At 37.5% G+C, this 24,460-nt stretch overlaps 1 protein-coding gene across 3 annotated transcripts in view; it reads right to left on the bottom strand.

Annotated features, from left to right (window-relative positions):
• The window catches only part of Tao (Serine/threonine-protein kinase Tao), a 549,291-nt gene that overhangs the window by 4,675 nt on the left and 520,156 nt on the right, over positions 1 to 24,460 (bottom strand). The window lies entirely within an intron of this gene.

Raw genomic sequence — 24,460 nt, 5'->3', positions numbered from 1 at the left:
CTCAGGTTTGCCAGATTAAGAGTATAAGCATATGAAGTCTGGTCTTTATAGAGGCAGGCCTCTGCTTTGAATCAATTCCAGAGGAATGTTATCTGGGCCAGGAGCCTTGCCAGGTTTCAGTTAAATTTCTTGAATGTTGGTGGGAGAGCCGTCTATGGTTGTAGGGGATGTCGAGGCACATCCTTGAGAAAGAAAGTCTTCAGCTGCATTTGAACTCCGATTGAGAAGGGTGGAGAAATGTTCTTTCCAATGCCCTAGGATTTCTTGACTGACAGTAATAGTGGTAGCATCATCAGCAGCTTTCAGTGTCCCGGAGGAGGAGCGAGTTGGCCATATAACTCTTTTATTCCTGCACAGAAGTTACACAGGTCTTGGGCATCAGAAATACTTTGCAGTGGTTGAGTTTTCTGCTGTCACCCAGTTGTTCTTTATCTCCCTTATTTGCCTCTGACATTTACGGTTGAGTTGGAGAAAGTGCATTTTCTTTGAGCCTGAGGATGGATCTTGAAGAAGGGATACACGGGCTTCTCATTTAGCATTGATGACACACAAAATTTCTTTGTTGTCATCAAACCAGCCTTGCCTTACCTTTTTCTTAAAACCAATGGTTTTCTCAGCTGATTCTGTGATTACTTTCCGCAATGTCGCCCATTCCTGTTCTATGTTTTTTGTGTCAACTGGAGCATTTGCCTGGATGTCAGATCATGTTGTGGAAATTCATGGCAGTGGGACTATCCCCAAGTTTAGATGCATCATATTTCTGCCTGGACGGGGCTCGAAAATGCCTGGGTGGTTTATGGCGAAGACTGATCCTAAGTCGAGAGAATAGTAGCTTGTGATCCATCCAGCAATCATCGATACTTCTAGCTGTCCTGGTGATAAGGACATCCTTCTTATCACACTGTCGAGTGATGATATAATCAAGGATGTAATGATGCTTAGAGCGCATCCATGCATCCATGGAGGGTGGAGAGTGTTGTATTCATGGTGTTGAATGTGCCATCCCAACTGCAATTAGTGAGACTTATGAATGACTCATCTCTGCTTATGCTTCTACATCAGATGCTGATGAAGATGTTAATCTCCACAATGATCTCAATCTCCAACGTACCAACTAAAGACTGCATCCATGTGGTCTTGGAGCGATTAGGTAGGCGAAACTGTGTAATGAAAAGTTCATGTTCAATACATAGACCGACAAGCAGCAATCTGTTGGCATTGCAAATACCGAGTCCGTGTTTGCTCATCACAGTTTCCCATAACAGATTATCCTTCCCGACAATAGCATTGAAGTCCCCTAGCTGTCTCACTAATTGCAGTTGGGATGGCAAATTCAACACCATGAATACAACGCTCTCCACTCTCCATGGTATATCCTGAACTTCGCCTCAGCTGGATGATCTTTTTTCAGTCAATATTCAATCTAGAAAGCCTGTGGGCAGGCCTGTCACTCCGGACAAAAATGTGGCATTCGATGTTTAGCCCACTTTTTCTAGGGCCTTGTCCATTTGGGGTGGGAAGCAGTGATCCTGAATAGGCCTGCCCAAACACAGGTGCAGGTCCAAATTCCCAAGTGGTCACAATTCTGAGAAAGATGACCATACACACCTGCTGCCAGGCTTCCAGTTTCACCCAAGAACCTACCTGCACCATCTTTATCCCATTGCTGCTGGACTTGGAGGGGAAAGTGACAGCTGGTGAAAGTGCCACTCGCATGGATTTGTTTAAGGTGGATCGCAGCTTGCCAGGAAGTGACCCATACACCATGGGCCGATTGCAGAAACAATATTTAGACGATGTCTATGGTTAAACAATGCCTAAGTATGGTTGCCGCATTGCAGAGACGTTATTTAACACTTAGACACCGCCTAAAACCGATGTTCAACCGGTCATGTTTCAACACTGCCGAGAGCACTGTTTAACCTCAAATGAGAGGAGTGAATCACAATCAGAGGTTATGTACCATGAAATATGTAATTTGTATTTTCATGTTGAGACGATTCCGGGCAGAAAGGTTAGTGTGGGTCGCCCGCTGCTAAATCGCAGCAATTCGTTTGACATGCACGGGGAGATAAACTTAAAATAAGGTTTTGCTTTACGAGAGACTTGTTTCTTGAGAGTGCCAAAGGGACAGTCCGGTAATTGTCAATTTGAATACAATTATTGGAAACCGATATATTTTATTATATACATGGGGTAATTTCTATGGAATTATATGTCACTTCGAGTACATACATATCCAGAGTTACGTGTCCCGATCGTCAGAGGGCTGTCACATACATCAACCAGGAGAGATTCACTTATATTTACTGCCAAGTAAATACATATAATAGTGAAAACTAAAGAGTAGGTTGTATGGGTTTTTTATATATATATTTTCGTATAAGTTTTCGGCAACTATCAGATAGGAAAAGGCAAGTGGTGGTGATTATTGTTTAAAGAGGACTGGGGAAGAAGATCCACGGCCATAATAACAGCACTAGTATTTGTCTCATGTAAAAAATAGGGAAACTATGGAAAACAATCTTCAAGGCTGCCGATGATGCCCGTACAACACACTCGGTTACACATTACTACTGTTTCATCTTCCTTTCATCGAAGCTACCGTATTTATGAGTAGATTACACTCACTGGTAACAATACAGTGGCGTGTCGCGATACTCTTACTTGTGAGCAAGTCATACTCATACTTAGCCATATTTGAGTTATGTGTAGCATTCGGCGTGCGCACCGATGAATTTCATTGGTTGTGAAAGCAAAGATACTTCTATCTCCATTTTCAAACCAATATTGAAACTTTAAGCATTGTCTAGTTAAACATCGAAGGAACATTGTTTATGCAATGGAAGACGTTGTTTAGGTAGATGTTGTACTAGTCATCGTTTCTGCAATCGGCCCTATGATTTCAGAATCATTCACAACACAAATGCACGAGATGTGTGGTGTCAAACACCAAAACTGCAACGGACTGCCGGACTCGAGAAAAAATGAGCAGCACCTCCATAGTCAGTCTGTCTGGCATTTTCTCTTCCGCTTTACTCGCTGTACCAAAGCCCGTCTTCTCCACTGAGTAAACCATTGAGTAATGGTATTTCAGTAACCTCTATACAGGGACCATCAGCCCTCCTAAAGATCCTCTTCTGCCCAAAGCCACTGGCTTCTTTATACTGTACTCTTATTTATCACCGAGTCCAGGGCTGCTTCTTCCACCATCTCCATCTTCTCCGCTGTAGGCACCGTTCATGTCTTCACTCATAACCCTGAGCTGGGACCCTTAACAGATGATACACACAATTTTTTGTGGCGACAAAGCCCACAGAGCACTTTTCACCATTTTTTGACACCAAAATTTTGACATAATTCACCAGGAAACAGTAATTCAGGAAAAAAAAAAAAAAAAAAAAAAAAGGAAACAGGCAACACCTCCAACTAGAAGTTGTAGAATCAAAGACAGGGTCATCTCAGACACTATCTGATATAAGGGCATAATAACTTAATTGTTGAATGATTCTTACGCCTTTTATGCATTAACATGCTGCCGCAAAAAAAAAAAAAAAAAAAAAAAAACAACCAACTCTATAATATCCTATGCACCTCTGCGATGGTGTACATCCAATTTGTGTGCAAGTTTATAGCTAGTGTTCAGTGAGTTTTAATTTGCCACATTCACCCGCATAGGGTTAAAAAATGTGTAGACCTTTCCTTGCAATGCAAATGCCTGGCTAACAACTGCAATATATCTGAGCAATATTTACATGTGATGGATGCTCAGAACAGGAAGATTTCGCTGTATGTTGACCAATGTGCAGCACATCGCACTGACATGGTCGGTTTTCCCCCATTAGTTAACTTGATCAGGGAGTCATCAAATGCGCAAAACAAAATGCCTCGTTCAGAAGCTGTTGGCATCTCTTGAAACAACAGCACTGGACGCGACGCAAATTGTAAAATCTGCTTGGGATTCAGTTGAACTGAACACCCATCCACACGGGCAGTTTCTGTGTGGTGTTGGAGGGGACTTCATGCACGTAGACGGAAACCTTGTGACGACTGATGAAGGGCGACTTGTAGCAAGCGAAGACTACAACACAAGTTATGATGCTTATATAGACTGTGATGACATGGTCTGTCAGTCTATGACAGACAAAATTCTTGATCAGCAGGTGGCAGGAAGAAAGTGAACCCACATTATTGCCTACACTTTCAAAAGTGCTAGAAGCAATGGACAGTGCGACGATGTCGGAAGTTTTGTTGTTGTTGATGACAACATGGCTTTAATGTCGAAGATGGAATTCGTTCTATGTAAACTTGGACAAAAGGAAAGGTTGTCCACTCTGGATACGTGTTTCAAAGCTGTGTGATGTGCAGTAGTTGGAATACAGTAATTCATTTTCACTTTTAACAATGTTATTTATTCCCTGTGTTTATGTTCTGACTGTAGTAGTGCTTGTTCTCTGCATGTATATGAATAATAATTTTTTTTCCAAACTCTAACCTTATGTCTACTACTCAGGATCCTTGTGGTCACATAGTATGTGTATTAAAAAAAGTATAATTTAAAATCCTTGTACTTTTGGAAAAAGTATTATTTGATATCAAGAGATAATATCGGCACATGGACAATATCAGCATTTGAATGGGAATTGGAAGTGGATTACAGGTTTCAATGAGAAGTATTCACACATTTAATGCGGCAAGTTAAAATGATATTTTCCTATGCAAGTGCGCAGCAGTAACGTCAAGTTGAGAGAGAACGAGGAATATTCTGAATTTCTTGTACGGTACAGTTCCTGGTCCGAAGTTGTGTGAAATTCTCTGTGGTTTTCACGTTGCACATCGTATCTCTGACCATTGCCGTGGCGCTCTGATTATACCTCCCATATCCGTCATATTGAAAAGAGTAAAATAGCTACAGTGAAACCTCATTAACACGTTAGTACGTCGTAAAATTGAAGTCCCGACGCCCATCGTATTAAATCTGTATAAGAAATACCTAACTTAACGTGTCACGATTTTTTGCCTTTACCGCTTAGTACGATCATATATTCCCGGGACCTGAAAATGATCTTTGTCATCCCTTGTGTACGGAATGTGATTTCCAAGAGAGATAAGAGCCCTTGCCACGGATCGGTCGGAGAAAGTTGTGCGATAAGAGGACCTTGAATTCTTGAACACCGAGTATATTGTGCATTCGAGGGGCAAGCTCTTAGCTTAGGTAAAGTTGAGTTTTGTGTCACTGATTGACAGCAAAGATTTTACACTAGAACAAGACAAGACAGTGCTAAGTTAAAGCACAGTAATACATTCCACTGCAGCTAGGAGTGCTGAATTCAGTTTTCACACGTTTTTTTCTTTCAAAGCTGTCCTGCTGACATTGGTAGGAGTCATCCGAAATTATGCGTCACGGAAGTTACCGCCACAAAATGTGTAACAGAAGTGTAACACTAGCAACTGTGCAGCCCCTGGTGGATGGTCATGACCAAGATCATTTCTCAAAGCGAAAAGTGGTTTATTTTTTGGTCTATGTTCTTTCATCATCATCATTTAACTTTATCCAGCTGTAGCTGGGTAGCAGGTAGGGACCCTCTTCGGAGGCAGCCCTACCCAGGGAGTGGCGCCCCTGCCTATGTGAGTCCCAGAGCACACTGACCCGGTGTGTAACATCTGGTATGGGTCCCAGCTCAGGGTTACGAGTGAAGACCTCAACGGCATCTACGGCGGAGAAGGTGGACTTCGGTACGGCGGAGATGGCATACCCATAGCGTCTGTACTCCAGAGGAGCCGCTACGAAAGGCGTCTGTCTCCATGTTAGGGGCGGCCTAATTTTGAACCTGGCAGTAGGTATAAAATGCCTTTGGGTGTGACGAGCCCATCGTAACAATAGCCTATATGGACAAAGCAGATATGGTGCCTCGGAAAAGGTTAGGGCGTCCCCTGCTAAAAGCGACGCGCAGCTCTTCAGGTGCTGGGGGAACTGTGAAAAATTGGCAACCAGCACCAAACTACATCAAAATTGCAACAGTTAATGTACTGACACTGACAGGAAAGACAGAAGAACTGGTTGACTTCTATGTTCTTTGCTCTATGGAAAGGTCTGTGTCAAAAATAAGAAACAATGTTAGGTCCAATGGTCCACCCAATCAATATACCTCACTTTACAAGCAAAATTATTTAATATAAAAACATATTAAACATATCCTGGAACATGTTTTGTCTCATTTGAGATTTCAACCATAACAGGATGGCTGGTACGTCATGTTTCAAGAAGTGAGGACAATTTGTGTAAATAATGTGTATATTTTATCTTTATTATAAACGTTTCATGGCGGTATAATTTAAAAGGGACTTGTATAACTACTGCCATCTATGACTGTTAGTATGTGTGTAACAGTGTTGCCAACATAGCGGATTTTCTGCTAAATTTGGCGGAATTAGAAGACTGTTGGCGGAGAAATATACCATTTAGCGGACAGCTGAATTTTTGGCGGAATTCTAGATTTATTATAGCGGAATTTAGCATTTTATCCATTTTACAAAAAAAAAAAAAAAAAAAAAAAAAAAAAAAAAAAAAAAAAAAAAAAAAAAAAAATGTACTCCAGTCTGTCTATGAGCTATTCTGTATTTTTTGTGAGGAACTAGCAGTCACATGAGGAAAACATGTTCTTTGGATTTGATGTTATGAGATCATGGTATCATAAATTTGTAATGCATGGGGAGAGATTACTTATGTCTTAGTTGACGAATGACGAGAGATAATGAAACTGTGAGTCAGTAGCATTTATATTTATGCTATGAAGGAAGACCATTTAATGAACTGGCCTGTTCTGTGTGTGGCCCTTGAGGTAGGGGATTCACCTAGTTTGCACCCGGCACTAAAACGCCTACAAGGTTTAGATTTCTGTAAAATATTTTCACCGCCTTGTCAATACTTATACATTTTATTTTATTTAATTACCGTACATGTACGGTGCCAAACATTAATTGATCCTTGGACTATGGTACAATGGTATAATATAACAAGTATATATGAATTTTGAAAATTGTTACAACAATTTCTCTTAGTTTCACCTTTCCTATTTACCATGTCATTTGTTACAGATTTTACTGGACATTTCCTAACTAACGTAATCTATTAAATTAATCTCTATATGTTAATGTATGTCCTTATTTACATCTTAAAGAATAATTATTTCTTCTTGTCTAAATTTAACATTTACTTGTCATTTAGTGGAAATCCTTAAATAAATCAATTTGTAAAATAATAGATAACATCTATAAATAGTCTTTATCCTAAAATTGTAAAATCATACATAATAAATATCAATTCGTAAAATAATAAATAACATCTATAAAATTAGTTATCCTTTAAAATGATTCTGCTCTCTTCTTTCTTCTTAAAGTCTGCTATAATTTTCTAGACCTCTCATATCAGAATATCTTCCCTTAATCTCGTCCAATTCCTTAAATAAATAAACCAAACAAACTAACTTTAAAGACCTTTTGCGAAAAAAGACGGTTACTCAGATGTCTGGAGAAATTATTTAGGCCTGCTTACTTCATTCCATCTAATTTATCCAAAAATTAAAATGATGTGATATTGGTCAGAACCCAAATAATATGTCCTCCTTCCTTCCTTGTTGTCAATCTGTTACTCTGCTACTGGTCACGCGATGACCATGCTGGTCGCTTTCTAACCGTCAAACTCCTTAAAATAATAATAAATCAAAACTAATCTTTAGCGATGTGTTTATAAAAGAACGATATCTCGGATATTTAGAGAAATTTGTATTTACTTACTTCAGCTCGACTGGTTGCCAAAATTTAACCTTGACCGAAGTATTGTTGTACTAGTTTGAATAACATATGAATAGTAACAGTAAGGTTTCCACCTATTCAGTACTAATATGTATTTACAATGTTATAAATTACATGGAACTAGTTTCGACCCGCCTAGGGGTCATCATCAGCCATATTAAAGCATACATAAGTATTTTGTCGAATTCTAAAACATGTTATTTTTAACTGTATTAATCGTATGGATTTTATAATTTATAAAGTGAAGTTTGGTAATGAGATGAGAAATGTTAGTATGGTACAGGTGAGTAGTAAATAATAATATATATACAAACGAGTTTGGAACAAAGTACTAGTGGGGTGCTTAGAGTTGTAAAATATAACCTCGTGGATGTCAGTAGTCCTCGTACTAAAGAAACAATGTAAGATAACACATATAAACATATATACAAGTATGTACAAAGTCTGGAGAGTAAAGAGTGATACTCTTTTAATGTCGAGTTGGCTTGACACTGATCACTTAAGCGGAGAAATTAGGTATTTGGTGTATTAAAGCTGTGTTGGTCAGATGCGTTGTTGATTGTTGGACGTGAAGTTGTTTTTGAATTTCTGGTTGAGAAGAAGGTGGAAACTGCGCGTGGATATATTGATTCTCAGTTCTTAGCGGAAACCAAATTGGACCTGTTTAAATGGAGAAAGTCAGTAAAAACAAAAAATGGAGATAGGAAAAGGTTAACATAAAGTGAAAGGACGCTTACCTCGCGCTGCGGTGTGTGTAGTATAGCTGATGGTGTGCGTTTGGTGGCGGGGAGAGAAGTGTGGGCAAGGAGGAGGGCAGGCGCGTGCGGGTTAGGAAGAGTGGGGGTGGCTTGGGGTGAGGTGGGGGTGGGGAGCTTTTAAGGCGGGGCTGAAGGGTGCGGGAAAAAGGGTAATTGTCTCGGAAAAGTACCTTTGATTAGACTTAGGATTGAGTTTTGGTTGGCTGCATTATTGTTTCTGAGGAAAGTGATGAATAGATCGAAGAGTATGTTGGGTTTCTCTGAGATTTCATTAAGATTGTGACTGGCGTTGAAGTATTGGTCTAGGTGTATGTAGTAATTTTCCATTATGTTGAGTAAAGGGCCCTTGTTTGCTAATTCGAGGATGTCCATGTCCTGTTCGATATTGGTGAAATTATGGTTATAATCATGCATGTGTTGGCCGATGGCTGAAAACCTGTTGTATTTTATTGCATTAGTGTGTTCGTGGTATCTGGTATTGAAGTTTCTACCGGTTTGTCCGATGTAGGATTTTTCACAGGTGTTGCATTTGATCCTGTAAACTCCTGAATTTACAAAACTGCTGGTCTTGTTGATGTGTGAAGTATTGTGTAAGACGTTCGTGTTCTTATTGTTGGTTTTGAAGGCTATTTTAACGCCTTGTTTCTTGAAGATATTGGTTAACTTGTGGATATCATTGTTGAACGTGAAGGTGGAAAATGTTAGAGGTTTAGTCACTTCTTTTTTGAGGGTAGTTTTAGGGCGATGTTTGTGTTTATTGATTATCCTTTCTATAAAATGATTGCTGAAGCCGTTGTATTTTGCAATTCCGCGAATTGTGTTAAGTTCGTTCTTTAGATCTTTCTTGGACATAGGTATGCTGAAGGCTCGGTGAACTAGGTTGTTGTATGTGGCTCGTTTGTGGGACTGGGTGCACTGAATCTTGGCGAATGGTGGAGGCTGTTTGAGTAGGTTTTCTGAATATTTTATAACTGAAAGAGTCTAAGTTTCTAGTGATAGTTAAATCTAGGAAGTTGATTTTTTGATTTGATTCGGATTCTAGTGTGAATTTGATATGAGAATCAATAGTGTTGAGTTTTAAGAGGGTGGTGGAGGCATTAATTGATTGCTCATTCATGATTACGAAGACATCGTCAACATATCTGGCCCAAAAGAGAATGTTTCCAAATTCATTGTCAATTTTGGTGTGTTCGAGGAAGTCCAGGTATATTTCTGTCAAGATGCCTGAGGCCGGTGGCCCCATTGCCAAACCATCTTGTTGATATATAACATTGTCGAAAGTGAAGAAGTTGTTGTTGATGATTAGTTTTAATACTGTGATAAAGTCTTGTGTTATATTTTACAACTCTAAGCGCTCCACTAGTACTTTGTTCCAAACTCGTTTGTATATATATTATTATTTACTACTCACCTGTACCATACTAACATTTCTCATCTCATTACCAAACTTCACTTTATAAATTATAAAATCCATACGATTAATACAGTTAAAAATAACATGTTTTAGGATTCGACAAAATACTTATGTATGCTTTAATATGGCTGATGATGACCCCTAGGCGGGTCGAAACTAGTTCCATGTAATTTATAACATTGTAAATACATATTAGTACTGAATAGGTGGAAACCTTACTGTTACTATTCATATGTTATTCTCAGTTCAGTACGGACCAACAACATGAAATTCATAGTTTGAATAAACAAACGTGTTCTGCTCTCTGCTGTCAATGACCTTGTTAGGCTCGCTGCTACCTGTCGTTGTGCTGCCGGTTATGTAATGTATGGGATGGAGGGGGCGCGTACTTGTGACCGGAACTATTTCTTTCGCTCCCTCTTTCTCTCCCTTCTTATATGATTGTATGCCAATTGGTACATTGCATTTTCTTCATTCAGTGGTTCGTTTAAGTTATTTTCATTATCGTTTCTCTGATCAATATATGTATTTATTTTCTCTAAAGCATCCATTAATTTTCCTTTTGTTGTCGTGTGCAATATTTCCATATCTTTGTCTATTTCCGTAAAATTATGTTTGCGTTCTTCCATGTGTTCTCCCATTGCTGAGAATCTCCTGTGTCTCACCGCATTCACGTGCTCCTTGTATCTCTTCTCTAAACTCCTCCCTGATTGTCCAATGTATTTTTCCCCACAATTTTGGCATTTGATGCAATATACTCCTGATTTATTAAACCTGTCGGATCTATTAACCTTATGCGAATTAAATAAAATGATCTTATTATTAAATGTTAAATTTAGACAAGAAGAAATAATTATTCTTTAAGATGTAAATAAGGACATACATTAACATATAGAGATTAATTTAATAGATTACATTAGTTAGGAAATGTCCAGTAAAATCTGTAACAAATGACATGGTAAATAGGAAAGGTGAAACTAAGAGAAATTGTTGTAACAATTTTCAAAATTCATATATACTTGTTATATACCATTGTACCATAGTCCAAGGATCAATTAATGTTTGGCACCGTACATGTACGGTAATTAAATAAAATAAAATGTATAAGTATTGACAAGGCGGTGAAAATATTTCACAAAAATTTGAATATAAGTCAATACTGACCAACATGGTGAAAATAATCAATTACAAGTTTTAGCTCGCCGGCAGGGGGTCAATCCCAGTGAAACTCACAGATCAGGTGAGTGCAGACATTTATTATTATTATTATTATTATTATTATTATTATGTGCGTATTGACCCAATGGATCACGCAATGCTCTAATGATTCTGTTTTCTGAGTTGCCGAACAACTCTCATCCTTTCTCCGTGTATTATTTTTCGTTCTTCTGTCCACTTTGCTCCAGTCTTCTTTTTCACTTCGTTCTCTGGTTGCACTTTCCATCCATTATTTTTTTTCCTATAGAGGTTTTTGTCCGCGGTGTCATTTGAGGTCATCTGGGCTTTTTCCAGATCCTTCTTCACTTCCAGTACCCATGGAATATTTTTTTAGATGTTCTATGTAGGTGAGAATCTTGTGTGTCAGTCTACTTGCCGGCAGTCTGCGGACGTGCCCATAACATTTCAGACATCTTTCGCGGATGTCTGCTGCAATGTTGGAAAGCTCTTCTGTCATTTTGCGTGACCTCAGTCTATATCCATCTTCTGTTTTTCGGGGGCCGAGAATTTTCCTCAGATTATTATTGCTCATTATTTGAGATCGTATTTCTTGGCGGAATTTTAGCGGATTTTTAGTAGTATTGAGCCGATCTTGAAAATATAAGTTGGCAACACTGGTGTGGAATTTAAAATTTATCATTTAACAATGTGCCATGAACTGCTAAACAGCAATTGGCTGCAATTTGTTAATTGTGGTACATCTTATATCTTGATTATTCCTTGTGTGAGTCAATTATCGACGTGCGTTGACTTGTGGTCCTACTCTGTGAACGGGGAGTCTGCATCCGATTGTCTCCAACGTGGCCATGTTTGAAGAGACACTGTCTAGCCATCACGGCTAGGGGAAATGATTACCGTCCACCCTCATTAAGGTGGAGCCTTTATTTATCTGAACCTACCTTGCTGAGTCATCTGCACTCTTAAAGTGGCTGATTAGTGTTGTGTAGTATCAATTCCTTCTGTAAACTAACAGTGTGTAGGAGTGCTAAATGCGCCGAAAATGATTATTTATGGACCTCTTCATCGGTAAGTTATGTAAACTTGGACAAGGTAGCTCGTCTACCATGACTGTGTTAACACAGGGAGTTTCCACGAATTTAAACATGTCTGACTGAAATATTTGGTATACAGTGCTTTGGTGATACGTTAATATTACCTGGGCTATTGTGTGAAAATGGTATTCATTGGCAGAAATAATATTTGTAGCAGTTTAAAAGTGTTCCCCTCTAAATTTCAAGGTGATATCCAGTATGTTCTTTGACGGCCTTAAAACTAAAACAACATTGTGGTCTCCATAATTACAGTAAGTATTCTACAAGTAACTAATCTCATTTTGTTCTGTATTGAAGATACAATAAGTAAAATTCTTTCAAGAATAAAATTACTGTGTCCACCTATTCAATACAATTATATTTAGTAGTGATTAAATCCTATATGAATTATAAACACTAGTTAGGGACATGTTTCATCGTAATTTTGGGCATCTTCAGCCTAATACTAATCTTAAGGTCAAGTCTTAAATCTAATAAACATTGGAACTTAATACTAAATACAATGGTCTTATGCTAATTTTTTTTTTTTTTTTTTTTACAAAAGTTATGGTTTAGGTGATATTTACATAGTTTACAATATGTACATTAATTAAAAGCCAGAATTTGTGAATAAGGAAGCAACTAAATTATTTTATTTTATAATGACTAGACAATGTCCAAAGTGTAAATTAAGATTTCTCCTACTGTATGGAAGAAAGTTTATGCAGATGTGTTCATATTGACTAGAGATTGATCACAGCATGAATTGGAGTTTCTCCAACTGTATGGATGAACATTAGGTTGAAGGTTTTACAGTTGGTTCGTTTAAAGGTGGTTATGGTCACCTATGTCTTGAGTATATTCTTACAAAACCGGAACCGTGGTATAAATCCGATCATGTTGTGTTTGAATATTCCTTTAGAAAGAAGCATGGTTGGACGGTAATATTTTATAGGTTAAAACATGTATGTTGGAAACATATTGTTGATATCATTCATCAGTGCTCATCTGATAACATTGTTTGGAATATTGTGCCATTCTTGTCGATTAACGTTCCCGTTGGTGCATTGTTCAGCCTTGGGAGGAATTATGAGTTGTCTGTAACTGAATAAGAGAAAAAAAGGATTTAGAATGATGAAGCCCAATATAATAATTGTAAAGTGAAAGTTTTTACCCCATAAAAGTGGACGAACTTACTTGTCCTGTCAGATGTTAGCTGGAACCACTTGTTCCGGTTATGTCTGAACGACTAACCTTGTTACTTCTAGTGAAGTATTGATGCGGTAACCTAGGGGTGGAGCGTAGAGGAGAAGGGGGAGTGAGTTTCAATTTGTGCGTCTGTGGTATTGCTTGAGAAGCGTTACTCGAATTGGATTGGGCGGGCCCAGCCTTAGGCATGGCAACTGGAATGCATGCGTGCTGTGAATTAAACATACTGAGGACTTTATTCTTATTTATGGCCTGGATTAACCTCGGAGTTGCCTCATATAACAGATTTTTGTTGTCAATGACGTTGTTAAGATTGATGTACAAGTTTTCCGTCTCGCTCAATAACTTCCCCTTACCTAGGCTTGTAACGATTGTCAAATCTTTCTCTATCGAGGTGAATTTATGGCCTGTTTCACTCATATGCTGGCTCATGGCTGAATACTTGTTATGCTTGGAACTATTGTAATGTTTCAGATACCTTGTGTAAAAGCTCCTCCTGGTTTGACCAAAAAACGTGAACCCACATTGTGTACATTTTAACCTATAAACACCAGATCCTGAGTAAACATTATTATTGACGCTACTGTGGTTGAGGAATATGTTCCGGTTATTATTTACTGTCCTGAAGGCTATGTTGATGTGTTTTTTAATAACATTAGTAATGTGATGGATAGCCGGGCTGTTATACATAAATATGTCGTAGCCATTTTTCTTTGATTTCTCTGGGACTAGGTTGGAAAATTTTTATCTTACTAATTAACCGATTGATTATATTTATTTTAAAGCCATTGAACTGAGCTAACTGCCTTATGTAATTCATCTCTATTTCCAAACTTTTTGGCAAAAGAGGAATTTTTAGTGCTCTATATATTAGACTATGATAGGCAGCTACTTTTTGGGTCTTAGGATGCACGGATGAATCTTTAATAGTTATGGGTGAATGAGTAGTGTACCAGGAAGGCATAGGCCCTGGCACATGAGTAATAAAATCTTTATTTATGAGCGAACGGCTAAGTTACGACGTACGAACACCTGTGCGAGAGAATGTTCTTGTCCCTACTGCACTGCGTGAGAAAGACAGCATGAGAGGGGCAAAGTCGAGTGACGTCAGCACTGCTTGTAGCTTACCTCCCCGCAGAACAGTCTCGAAACTATTGTTAAAGCTTCTCAACGACTGGACAATAAATATGAGACTACACCAAATTGTAGCTCACATTTAAAAAGTACAACCCTGAAAATTTGAGACTAATCTGTCCAGTGGTTTCAAAGATATGACGAGTTGAAGTTTGGGAAGTATTATTACCCCTCCGTCACCTGACTTACCACTCCGTCACCTGACTCAGAGTGCGGCTCCCAGCCAGATATAAATAGGTCAACGAACCGAGGGTACAGTCAGTGTATCTTAAACTCTACGATCATAACAAGACGTCAGTATGCTCCGTCGCGCTTCGCGAGAGACATAAAAGTTACACTCTAGAACTTTTGAAATTATGCGAGGACGTCACAAGTGAAGTTTCAGCCGCGTTGAGGCGTGAAAAATGTTATAAAATTTTCTCCGACTAAATCGTCATTGTATAAAATTTACGAGTGTCTTAACTAAATGAATTTACGATAGAGAATGTGCATAAGATAATTGGGAATTCAAGTGTTTAGTTTACCAGTTGGCGGTATTGTGGACTTTGTCAATCTCTCGTAATTTTGAACTTTGTCACTGACCGTAACAGCATACGAGGACATTGTGTGTGATAAACTGAACTTCCAATTTATGACAATTTAATTGATTCTGAGATGCATTTCTCGTATACTAGTACGATTGTGATCTGTGTGAAATACCATTCCACTAAATGTTCAACAAATGACAGGACTAAATGTGACTATTTTATCACGTATTTTCTCGAACTTTCGATTATTACCCTGAAAAACTAACTGAATGTTATGGACTTTTTATGGCAATATTAGGTCATACGAACTCGTGTCATGCAAATTCAGCCATAAAAACTTCTTAATCTATGAACATTACTATTCCAGAGACTGTTATAGGAGTGATATTAATGGCATTTTCTCGAGTGTTTCGTGGACTGTAATGATTATTTTACGATTGAACCTAAGACATAATCAGTGACTGTTATGAACTGTGACAGTGTTCAATTTTTATTCTATAAACTGTGAGTGAAAGACTGCGTTTTCCATTTTGAGAACAACTGTAGGTCATTACTGCATTAACTTGACTTATGGATCGTACTATAGCATAGACTGTGATATTCTGAGTCACGTATTTAACATCGTAAAACAAAAAGCGACAATACGAACTTGTGTCAATGTAAAATACCAATCGTAATGATAATTAAGAGTTCTACAAACCATTATATTGTGCCAATTGAACTTTCCGCGTTTCAACATTTCTCTTTGAAAAGAACATCGGAAATCTTGGCGAAGTGTCGTGATATTACACTGCGTAGAACATCATTTCCAGCGTGGGATTAAACGTGGTTTCTTCAATCATGGTATCCAGCGAGGGAATAATTGTGATTTCGACGAGGGATAATAACGTGGCGTCTTCATTGAACGGACGTGTCACGCTGCTGGTAATGAGTTCGAGTCTTGGCTGCACGCTGCAGATAGTTCCAGTCACCAAGCCGCAGGACAGTACTTCATCAATTCTTACAAGCAGATTACAGGTGATATTAGTGTTTTCATATATTTTTGAGTGAGTAATTCTACTTAGACACTAACTAACTTTTAACAAAGCACTAAATCATTTATAGTGCTACATTCGTCAACAGAAAAGTGCTTCGTGTGAATTTTACTATTCCTAATAATTCAAAAAGACTCTATGTCTTGTTTTGAACTGTAGATTTCCTTTAAAATCTTTTATAAATTAGAGCCATTTCACTTAGACGAACTATAGGGTTTGCCATAAAGCAAGTGCACCATTTTATTTTCTTATAAAATTGATTTAGATGGACTGTAGGAGTATACAGCAAGTGACTGAAAACTTTTACTTGAACTATCAGATTATTAATAGAAGTGTGTGTTAATATTATGTTTAAAAATCTTAGAAAAACTGTAGGTTTGCATCACAAGTGATGGACTTGGGTTTTTACGAAATTTGGTTAAATGAAGTACTATGTGCAAAGTGTTATTTTAGAATTTAAAGCTATACAAGAGATCCTAGACCTGCCTCCGTGGCTCAGATGGCAGCGCGTCGACCTCTCACCGCTGGATACCGTGGTTCAAATCCCGGTCACTCCATGTGAGATTTGTGCTGGACAAAGCGGAGGCGGGGCAGGTTATTCTCCGGGTACTCCGGTTTTCCCTGTCATCTTTCATTCCAGCAACACTTTCCATTCTAATTTCATAGCATCTATCACTCATTAATATAAATCACTTTGGGAGTGGCGACCCCATCGTAATAACAGCCTATATACGATTCATTCATCACATCCCTGACCCGGTCAAAGACTGGAAAACAGGTTGTAGGTTTTCATTTTCATTTTCAAGAGATCCTAGATGAACTGTAGGGTATGATCTCAGAAAATTTGTATTCCTTTTGGACATTTTTAACATCAAGTGGATGTCTCAGAATATAACAGTGCCGATATTTCATTTTTGCATTTTGAAAAGATTGACTGAAAATTTAATTTTGACAATTCAACTGCAGGGTGATTTACATGAAAATTTCAATAAATATTGTCAAAAAGATTTTACCATCTATTATTCGCCCTGCAAAAATATCCTTCTCTGTACCTGCTCCAATAAATAACCACACACTACCCGAGATCCTTCCCTGCTCTGGCCCCATAATCATTTCCCGGTACAGTAGGTTTCTTAAAAATTTGAAATTCAAAAGTAATATTCAAGCGTGTAACTGTTAAATCTAAAAAATGTAAAGAATTATTAACCTCATCTTCTTTGGTAAATTAGTGAAACTAATATATTGTCACTGTCAGTAATGTCCTTATTGATGATCACAAAAGTATCGTCAACAAATCTTAGCCACAAACAAATACCCTTTATTTGTGAAATGATTTTTGTATGTTCTATCGAATCCATGTAAATATCTGCTAGAATGCCAGAAAGAGGGTCTCCTTTCTGCTGATAATATTTACCATTAAAGGAACGAAATTCAATATTTTCAAGAATTCTTCAATTTCCATCTTACCAAGGACGTTGTGTTTATTGATGTTATCATGGATAATTTTAATGGTTTCTTTAGTAGGAATGCTTGGAAACATGTTTGTGACATCGTAAGAACATAAAATATGGTTGGGTTGCAGTTCAAATTTTTTCAATATTTTGCAGAAATTAATTGAATTTCTTAAGGGGGATTTGTTGTTGAAAACATAATGCTTTCTTAAAAACCTATGAATGAATTTTGATACTTTATAGGTAGAGCTATTCCTACAATTTATAATGGGACGCATTGGGGTGTCCTTCTTATGAATCTTCGGCAAAGCTCTGGCGGTAGGGATATTGGGGTTCATGTTGAAAGTCTTTGTTGCTCTTGTTTGTTGAAAAGAAAATTAGAACTTTTTATTAAAGTTTTTAAATTTTGTGTAATTCTTACAGTGGGATCTTTGTTAACTATCGAATAACTTGTACAATTAAAAAATACTTCTGTTTTTTGAGTGTAAAACTGTTTGTCTAAGAGGGCCATGGAACCTCATTTATCTGCCTTTGTAACAATAATGTTATTGTCATCTATTTTTGTTTTTCATTTCTGAATTTGTTTTTTATGATTGAAATCAAAATTAACATTTATCTCTTCAGCCAGTTTAGGTAATTTCTTTTTTACTTCAAATCTAACATCGTTATGAATCTCAATGGGGAGTTTCGAAATACTGGTTTCTATCTCTGCTACAGTATTGATGACATCTGTTGTTTTATTTCAGCTACACCAATTATACTTTAGGCCCTTATTCAACATTCCATCCTCAGAAAACTGAACGTTCGTCAAATTGACTACTGTGGATGTGTTATCGTGTGGGAGATCGTATCTTAGACTGTACTAGTTGGGAGAGATTTTTATCAAGTGTTGCTTGTTTCTAATGCAATATTCAATTTATAGTCTATATGTAGTTGGAATGAATTCCATTCCAACTGAGACAACTTTTGGGCCAAAAATAAATGATTTAAGATTTAAGAGAGCTTTCTTTTTGTACGCTGCTTTAATTTAATTTCTTATCCAAATCTCATTGACCTTGTTCTGAATTCTATTCGTATTGGTTATATCTTCCCATTGCATGGGTCTTAGAAATTTTGGAAACAATTTTTGCTCTAGACATTGTTTTAAATACGGTATATCTTTTGTTAAATTGCCTATTTTGACCTTAAGATTCAAATATCTGTTTAAACGATAATTTGCCTGGTTGGCTATAAAGTTACAAGTAACTAATCTCATTTTGTTCCGTATTGAAGATACAATAAGTAAAATTCTTTCAAGAATAAAATTACTGTGTCCACCTATCCAATACAATTATGTTTTGTAGTGATTAAATCCTACATGAATTATAAACACTAGTTAGAAACATGTCTCACCCTAATTTTGGGCAACTTAAGATTTAAGACTTGACTTTAAGATTAGTATATTGAGAAAGTCATTGAGGAATGTAAAGAGGAAATGGAAGGGATAAAGATAAGTGGAGTAGAAATAAAAATGATAAGATTTGCTGATGACATAGCTGTCATAGAAGAGAACGAGGAGATACGAAGTGCATTAATAAGAATGAATAAGATATTGAGAGATCAGTATAACATGAAAATTAATACAAAAAAGACCGAAATTATGGTATGCAACCGCCAGCATATTGCAGTCAACATCAGAATTAGTGATATACCACTAAGGTAAGTAAATGTCTTTACCTACTTAGGAAGTAAAATCACTCCAGATGGCAAAAGTTCAGTCGACATAAAGAGCAGAATTTCCCAAGCAAAAATTGCTTTTTACAAGAAAAGGATACTACTTACATCAGGGACTTTAAATGTGGAGACCAAGAAGAAATTTATTAAGCGCTATGTCTGGAGTGTGGCCTTGTATGGTTCAGAAACGTGGACTATTAGTGCACGTGATAAACGTTTGGAAGCATTTGAGATGTGGTGCTGGAGGAGGATGGAAAAGATCTCATGGACAGAAAAACTCACCAATGTAGAAGTTCTTCGACGAATAGGCGAAAAAAGATCCTTTTTAGCAACATACCTGCCAACTTTAGAAAACCAAAAATCAGGAGATTTTGATTTGAAAATCAGGATAAATCAGGAGAAATCAGGAGATAAAATTGGTCAAAATTGCTTATTCTTCATGTCTTGCGCAACACAGTACTACGATATATTTAAAAGACTTATTGTCTCAAAGCCCAACTGTTGCTATACGAGACTACAAGGCTAAAAATTACACATCTCTATTCCCTCACAGGAAGTACGTGAGTGGGATAATCGGTCTCTGATAAGCCTACCGAAAATAGTATGAACTCATGCTCCACATGTGTGAATCAGTCATGCACTTAGATGCCATTACTTCTGTCTGTCTGTTAGGTCATCAGCCCAGAGGCTGGTTGGATCCTCAAATAGCACCACCAAAGGTTATGCAGTTATAAGGAAACTCCAAAAACCAATGGCAGCACCAAAATGAGGCGTACTAGGCAAGATGAGGAGTGAGGTAGTTTCCCATTGCTTTCCTCACTGGATCAGAAAGTACTATTGCAGCACGACTGACCCTATAAGCAGCACCTTTCATAACACTCAGATGCACCAGTCGTGCTTTGAATGTCATTACTCAGCACTACCCATACCCCAGCAACTTCCATATTGTCACAGCCATGGATGTTGACTGGGACTGCGGTGGAAGCTACACTTTACTCTGGCCTGTGCCAAGAGATGGATGCAAAAGTACTGTATCCATCAAGAAATGACAGCAGGCAGGGCCATTACTTAGAAATGCAAAAATTAATATATTGCATCAAGTGCCCGCGCAACTATGTGAAGCGCAATGCTATTTGGATCAAATAACTAGCTGATGTTCCCGTGTTTCGCTATGGAATTCTCAGAAAGACTGTCCTTATAGTTTTCCCAACTGAAGTCAACATGTCATTACGATGATGCCAGTATGAATGTCGTGATTAAAAGCAATGCTTTCATACGAAATATTCGATAAAATGAAAACAGCACATTTTCTCACTTTTAGCGAAAAGTACTGCAGTGTCAATCTATCAGTTCAAAGTTTCAGAGCTAGAATGACCAGGCTGCAGACAGCCATGAACATTCCTGTGTAATTATTCTGTTTAAGTGTGCACACTGCTCATTCAAATCACTACCTCAGAGTAGGGATCGAATAGCTGGAATACTATGATGATCCAGTGTGTTACGTACCAGTAGTATCGGAAAATTTATGAACCAGAAGAATGGCATGCTAAACAAGAGAGAGATCTAACTCCCCACTCCCCAGCTTCTTCCCGCCAATATTCAAACAGGCTGTTATACTTGAAACGCAGCAGTAATCCCGTCTATCGTAGATAAATGGCAGCAGAATACACAAAGCACATCACAACAAACAATGGTCAATGTAATTGTTGATCAATTTTATGAGCTTTCTATATTGGAAGCCTTCACATTTAGTTTTCTTCCGAATCTGTGATATTAGAGCATCTAATGTAAAGCGAGTCGTCCTTTCTTTCATGACTTCCTCTTGTGTTATTATTCAAGCGATCGTTCCTTCATGACTTTCCTCATTTTTATAATCTTCAAAATTTAATCACCATCACCACCAATATTATTGTAGTCGGAACGGTAAAACTGAATAAGCAAATTATCACAAAAATAATTTATTCCATTATTACCACCTATTCAATACAAGCCACGTGCTACGTGGATGAAATCTACGTAATACTATATACACTTCTCAGGGACATTTTTCGCCCTTTGTTAAGGGCAGCATCAACCTTTAGGTAACCTTAAGGTCACATATCTGAAACATTATCTATTCATACATGGATTACAATGAAAAGTATGTTTCAGATTTGAACTTAAGGTTTCCTAAAGGTTGATGATGCCCTTAACAAGGGGCAAAAAATGTCCCTGAGGAGTGTATATAGTATTATGTAGATTTCATTCACGTAGTACGTAGCTTGTATTGAATAAGTGGTGATAATAGAGTATATTTTTGTGATAATTTGCTTAAGTCAGTTTCAATACGAATCAATCATGAGAATTGTCTCTCGCAAAACTGAATAAGACAAATAATCAGAAATTGCATTCTCTGTAACTTTTGTTATGTAGTACAATATGACCACTAAGATAGGTAATTAAAAATTAAATTTTTGGCACCTTCCCCTCAACTACCATTTCGAACAGAGTGAATAAAATTATTTATAGCATAGACTGTAGTTCCTTATTCCCTGACTACTTAAAATTGTGTTCACCCATTTTCTTGTACCTCGGCGCTGATACGGACTTAGGAAAAAAAATCCAAATTCATGAATATCTCCGTTATCACAGCCGGTACGGTAAAAATGCATAAGACATAAATCATAGGAAATTTAATAATATATAACTTTAGTTATGTAGTATTTATCACTAGGGCCAATAATAACATAAATATTTGTGAATTAAATTTTGGGCCTTCCCCTAAACTACCATTTCACTCAGCGTGAATAAAATTATTTATGGGCTAGATTGTAGCGACTTATTCCCCGACGTTATATACCGATTTTCATTAAATTCTCTTCAGCCGTTTTCTCGTGATGAGCCTGCGTACGTACAGACATACATACATACAGACAGAAATTACGGAAAATTAAAACGTGTATTTCCCCCTTGTTACTATGGTCACGACCGGTACGGAAATATCATTCTTTTTAAATTCTGAGCAATGTACAGACAAAACATTTTATTTATACTGAGATAAATTACAATTAGTCAGAATTGTCTCCAAATGGCTCCTAAAATCTCTAGAAAAGTCACTAGTCGTTATCATTGAAATTATGTCACTAAATTACTAAGAAAGCGACTAGTCTCTAGAATCGACCAAAGAGGATGGAATCGAGTAGACTGATGTGAACGAACACGAACATAGCAAGTGAGAACGAGAGATTGACAATCGATATACGCGTCGCGATATACAGGTTTCAATAAACATCGCACATTCGGGCACATTTCTCCCATTAATAAACTTCGATATTTCGTTTGAAAGCGGCCAATGAGCGAAGGACTTCCGGCCACTGGCGTAAAAAAGCTGAAATGGCGGGATCTGAAATCAAATGTTTGAAGTTCACCAAAAAATAAGCTAAAATCGGGAGAAAAGATAAAATAATCGGGAGGCGGGAAAAACTGTCGAAAATCGGGAGTCTCCCGCCTAAATCGGGAAAGTTGGCAGGTATGTAGCAACAATAAGGAAAAGAAGAGACCAATTAATTAGCCATTTCTATAGGCACAATGCTTTCATAGTTAATGTCATGGAAGGAATGATTCAAGGTAAAAGAGGAAGAGGAAGACCTAGACTGCAATATTCAAGACAGATCAGAGATGATGTAGGAACAGGCTCATATGTGGAAATGAAGAGATTAGCGGATTACAGAGAAGAGCGGAGAAGACGAATTGCTGCCAACCAATCTTAGGATTGAGAATTAAGAAGAAGAATACTTCAAGTTGTTGTTCTCAGATGTGTTCTACTTAACTTAATTTTCTTGGGTTATTATTATTATTAGGTCTTCTTGGAACTCATTTATTTTCTATATAATACTGAAGGTTCTTATCCTTTTGGAGCCTTAATTTGCTTTAACGTTACGGATGTATTCTACGTCTGCTACGCTTAATTCTTGCTATGGTTGTTGTTGCTCCATCTTACAATGGTTATGTCATTGTTATGTGGGTATTGATAAGATATGACATAATTTAATAAGCATTACATCCCCGTTATGAGTTGATTGTGGATCAGATGCTTGTATGGTGTAGAGGTGATGACTGTGGTTTATTGTACCTCATATTAAATCACATCAGCGATGTGATGTAAGGAATGTGATCGCTACAATATTTCTACTGTTTAATGTGTGATGTGATTTTGTGAAAATTATTTTTGGTGTGAATATATCGTGGTTTGACATGTCGCTGACTTGTGAATTTTTCTAGTTCCTACTTTGCCTTCTACCACTTGTGGTATTTTGAATTAGTATATTGGGATGCGTTTTCTTCCCTTCTGGGTTATCCTCTTAATTTTATTTCTTGTGTGACCGTTAAATGGTGGTGTTTTTTAAAAATGCTCTTCAATATTGTAGTAGGAAAATTTGGTCTACTAAAAGGGGTCCCTGTTCTTTTATTATGAAGTTAGCTGAGAGCTCTCAACCCAAAATAGTCATATGACCACTGATCTAAAGGTTTCCCTTTAAAAAAGGAACTGCAGTTCGTGAGTAAAATATACATTTTTTAAAGGTATTACACGATTTGTGATTTAATATGATTCCAGTGAATGAATTAATTTTTTCCTCTTCATACTTAGTTTATTTAGTTACATGATGTATTTTTAAAAAATTTATGGATTATTTATTGGTGTTACTCTCCTCCTAAAAATATTTATTAAACTGTCTTGTGGTTAAAATGATTTAGTGTTTTAGGGTATTTCACATGAATTGCTCTATCCTTTTCACCTGGATCCACCCTCTGTTGAAGTTCCTTTTTGACCTTTGGTTCTGCCAAGATACCATTGCTTCCCAGTCCTGGGTGCGAGTTTTTATCGAGGCCTACCCCAAGTAGTTGGCGTGATTTCGCGCTGGGATGGCCTCTTGTCTCTTTGGTGGTTGGGCTAGCAATCAAAGACCTGGGCTGCGGTGTTGTGCCTTCATTTATTTGATTTTCCTTTTCTTCGGTTGTTGGTATGCCACAGTTTGTTATACACGGTCTTTGGAAAGACCTAGGGCTGATTGCAGAAATGGTATTTAGACGATGTCTACGGTTAAACAATGCCTAAGTATGGCTGCCGCATTGCAAAGACGTTATTTACCACTTAGACACTGACTAAACCTGATGTT

This window comes from Anabrus simplex, chromosome X (assembly GCF_040414725.1).
Source record: "Anabrus simplex isolate iqAnaSimp1 chromosome X, ASM4041472v1, whole genome shotgun sequence".
NCBI lineage: Eukaryota > Metazoa > Arthropoda > Insecta > Orthoptera > Tettigoniidae > Anabrus > Anabrus simplex.
The sequence above is the reverse complement of the archived record's forward strand: the minus strand, read 5'-3'. Positions and strand labels throughout refer to the sequence as shown.